The sequence below is a fragment of the Coregonus clupeaformis genome, chromosome 27, assembly GCF_020615455.1.
Source record: "Coregonus clupeaformis isolate EN_2021a chromosome 27, ASM2061545v1, whole genome shotgun sequence".
Taxonomy (NCBI): domain Eukaryota; kingdom Metazoa; phylum Chordata; class Actinopteri; order Salmoniformes; family Salmonidae; genus Coregonus; species Coregonus clupeaformis.
The window spans coordinates 45,313,492-45,318,225 of NC_059218.1; positions in this window are offsets into that span (position 1 = coordinate 45,313,492).

The window sequence follows — 4,734 nt, forward strand, 5'->3', positions numbered from 1 at the left end:
TTTTTATGTCTTTATCATAGCCTCCTGGTTTTCACCAATCAGCGTGCCAGAATGGACATTTGGACTCTGACCCCTCCAACCCAAGGTCAGAGTGTTTTAGTCGTCAGAAGAAGAAGACTCAAGTTGATTGTGTTTACTAGGAAGATTGAGCATCTAAGAAAGTGTGAGTTGTGGGGCCTACCATTGGGGCTTTAGTGCTGCTAAACGATGCTTAGTTACTTATAGTACTTGATGCTACTTTCCTACAAGTGTAACTGTATTGTAATAGTACTTTTTATCTTGCAGGTTTGTGCATGTTGTTGATATTGTCGTAAGTGCCTGCATTGCCTTAACTACATGAGTATTTGCATAGTACATGATATTGATTAGAGATGGTTATTTGTATAGCCACTACTGTTATGCCATGGTGAGTTCTAGAACCTGCTAGAGGTCTTGGAGATGGTCCTCTGAGCTCTGGCATGCACAGTATGATGTACAACTGGGTGGCACCAGACACAGATCAGATAAGATCTCCACCAGTCCTGAGAGAGGATCATACATCTAGCCTGTTGAGTCATTCCTTTTTTCTGTCTCTCTCAGACATCACGCGCTGCCGCCTAGAGAGAGATGTTAATATACATCAGTGGAGGCTGCTGAGGGGAGGACGGCTCATAATAATGGCTGGTTGGCACCAGACACAGATCAGGCTTCGGGACAAGTCTCTGAATGTCCTTGAGTGGCCCTGCCAGAGCCCGGACTTGAACCCGATCGAACATCTCTGGAGAGACCTGAAAATAGCTGTGCAGCGACGCTCCGCATTCAACCTGACAGAGCTTGACAGGATCTGCAGAGAAGAATGGGAGAAACTCCCCAAATACAGGTGTGCCAAGCTTGTAGCGTCATACCCAAGAAGACTCGAGGCTGTAATCGCTGCCAAAGGTGCTTCAAGAAAGTACTGAGTAAATGGTCTGAAAACGTATGTAAATGTAATATCAGTTTCTTATTATTTATAAATTGGAAAAAAAATCTAAACTTGTTTTTGCTTTGTCATTATTGGGTATTTTGTGTAGATTGATGAGGGGAAAAAACAATTTCATCAATTTTAGAATAAGGCTGTAACATAACAAAATTCTGGCAAAAGTCAAGGGGTCTGAATACTTTCCGAATGCACTGTACATCAGTGGAGGCTGCTGAGGGGAGGACGGCTCATATTAATGGCATCAAACCATGTGTTTGGATTTGATACCATTCCGCTCCTGCCACAAGCCAGTCCTCCCCAATTAAGGTGCCACCAGCCTCCTGTGATAGACATATGTTTTTGTGATGCTGCTGTGTGAATATTATTTTCATTCCTGTTATATATTCCTATTGCATGTACAACTATATTAATACTGTCATGTGTATATGTTTTAATACCTTTTAGAACCACAAGTCCATCCTATGTATCAGAAAGATCACTTCTTTGTGTGTGGTAATGTGTGGATAAAACTAGAGAATAAAACTCTGGATATGAACACATCTGCTGGGTACTTGCCGGACCGCCTGTAGTGGGTCAGACCAAAGCAGAGTCGGCTTAAGTCCGTAGCGGGTGAGGACTCAGAAGCCAACCGCTCAGACGGTTGCTGCATCTGTCTGTGAAGTGTGCTATGGCATTCTAGTGTAATTCGATGTAATTGCTGCATTGTTTGAAACAGGGATGGGCAACTTTGATGGGGGTGGAGGACACAATGTACCCATCTTGCAGACCCGTGAGCAAATGTGGCCCCACATGACTAATTTCCTGCAATTCTACACATTTTGCCACAGGGTGGAGAGACATTTTTGCAGTTTAATATTAGATCTGAGTGACTGACTAACAAAGTCAATGGGGACCCTGGGGCCGTTAATTTCGTCCATGTTAACAAGTTTAGATGGCTGGCCGCTAAAATAACTTGGCAATCCCCCCAAAAAATGCTGACATGGGCTAATGAACTGACTATCAGTGACTAACATAACAAGAGAGAAAATGCTGATGCACAACCACATTTCAAAATTTCACTTTGTGTATTCTACTATTCTAACTCGCAACAGTAACTTGAGACCCCTTCTGAGTTCCAAAAAACATTTTGTTGAAATTGATCCGAAGGCCTTCAAAAGGGGCCTGCGGGCCGCCAGTTTCCCATCCCTGGTTTAAAACATTGCTTCTACATCTGCATTGCTTGCTGTTTGGGGTTTTAGGCTGGGATTCTGTATAAGCACTTTGTGTCATCTGCTGATGTAAAAAGGGCTTTATAAATACATTTGATTGATTGATTGGTCATGTTTTATTTATTTTATTTTATTTTATTTATAAAATAATGTTTTATGGCCTTTGTCATGTTTTACATCAAAATGATTATACTTATCTCTGACATCTGTGGTCATGGTGTCTGACATTAAAATGTAGCAGAGTTTTATTCTCAATGGGCCGCTTTCCCAGACAAAGATTAAGCCTAGTCCTGGACTTAAAAGCTCTTTCAATAGAGAATCTCTTGAGAATGATTTCTTGTCCTGGACTAGGCTTAATCTGTGACTGTGTCTGGGAAACTGGCCCTAGAGTGGTAGAACGATAACAGTGGTTAACAGAGTCCAGGAGCGCATGCAGTTCACACAGACAGACAGCACGGGGAGACATTGTCCTGCTGTACTAGGACTGAACCCCACAGGCTTTTAAAGGGATAGGTAGTCCAAACTCTATATTTGGGTCAAATTACCCTAACCTTGATATGTGTCTGAAAGCCCATGGTGCCAGAATCCACAATAATCCATTATTTACTTCTGGCTACCGTTAGCATAATATAAGTTAGCATAATATAACATTGGACACTTGCAACCTCCCCTTTTTACTGTTTTGCATTCAAGCAAATGATATTCACAAACGAGGTGGGACTATAGTGAGTGATTTTTGACAACCAAGTTACTATTAAAGGACACATATTGCAGATGTTTGCAGCCTGATCTTTTTTATTGTTTTGAATTCCAGGAAGTAAATCTTCTTCACGTACAGGTGGGGCTATAATGTAAATAACATGGTTGTCAGTATTCACTGGGGCGGCAGGTAGCTTAGTGGTTAAGAGCGTTGTGCCAGTAACCGAGAGGTCGCTGGTTCTAATCCCCGAGCCGACTAGGTGGAAAATCTGTCGCTGTGCCCTTGAGCAAGGCACTTAACCCTAATTGCTCCTGTAAGTCGCTCTGGATAAGAGCGTCTGCTAAATGACTAAAATGTAAATGTAAAAATCTAAGTTAGCTTAATCAAAACTGATGGTTGTCTTCTCAACACGACATGAACTACGGAGGGCCTGAGCATTAGGGTTGCAGCTTAGTGGTTAAGAGCGTTGTGCCAGTAACCGAAAGGTCGCTGGTTCTAATCCCCGAGCCGACTAGGTGAAAAATCTGTCGATGTGCCCTTGAGCAAGGCACTTAACCCTAATTGCTCCTGTAAGTCGCTCTGGATAAGAGCGTCTGCTAAATGAATAAAATGTAAATGTAAAATAATTCCGGGAACCTTCCCAAAATTACCTGATTTTCCAGAAATCCTGGTTGGAGGATTCACGGATTTCCTGCATATTCCCTCGTAATTCCAGAGTTTTCCAACCAGGATATCTGGAAAGCCGGGAGTTTTTGGGAAAGGAGGATCGACAGTGAACACATAACATAATCCTTACAGGTCACAGGTGGCCGGTGGCACCTTAATTGGGGAGGATGCTGTTGGGTACCTGGTAATGGCTGGAACGGAATAAATGGAATAGTATCAAAAACATCAAACACGTGGTTGATACCATTCCATTGACTCCATTCCAGCCATTATTATAAGCCGTCCTCCCCTCAGCAGCCCCCTGTGTTACAGGTGCTTTAATCAGTGCAAAACACCAGGTACCCAACAGCAGGGGTGTATTCATTAGTGCACACCGTAGCAAAACATTTTGCAATAGAAAACATTTTGGAACAAAAACAAGTGTTTCTTATTGGTCAAGTTTAGGTTTGTCCCTCCTTGTTTTGGCTGTTTGCTTCCGTTTTGGTTCCTAGTGAATACACCTCTGTCTTATGAATGAACGCAGAACATGTTGATTGTTGACTAAATGAATTCAGTGTAGAGAAGTAACACAGATCAACAATAGCCTGTAGCAACAATGAAATATGACATAGAGGGTATCTGTACTTTACTATTTATATTTTGGACGACTTTTCCTTTTACTTCACTACATTCCTAAAGAAAAAATAATGTACTTTTTACTCCATACATTTTCCCTGACACCCAAAAGTACTCGTTACATTTTGAATGCTTAGCAGGACAAGAACATGGTCCAATTCACACACTTATCAAGAGAACATCCCTGGTCAATCTCTACTGCCTCTGATCTGGTGGACTCACTAAACACAAATGATTTGTTTGTAAGTTATGTCTGAGTGTTGGAGTGTGCCCCTGGCTATCCGTACATTTTAAAAACATGAAAATGGTGCTGTCTGGTTTGCTTAATATAAGGAATTTGAAATGATTTATACTTTTACTTTTAATACTTAAGTATATTTAGCAATTTTAGATTTTCATTCAAGTAGAATTTTACTGAGTGACTTTCAATTTTACTTGAGTAATTTTCCATTAAGGTATCTTTACTTTTACTCAAGTATGACAATTGGGTACTTTTTCCACCACTGGGTGTAGTTATTGTGATTCTGTTGGTAGGGGAGGTGGTTGGTTGGTAGGGGAGGAATTGCATCTTGAGGATTTGCATGCAG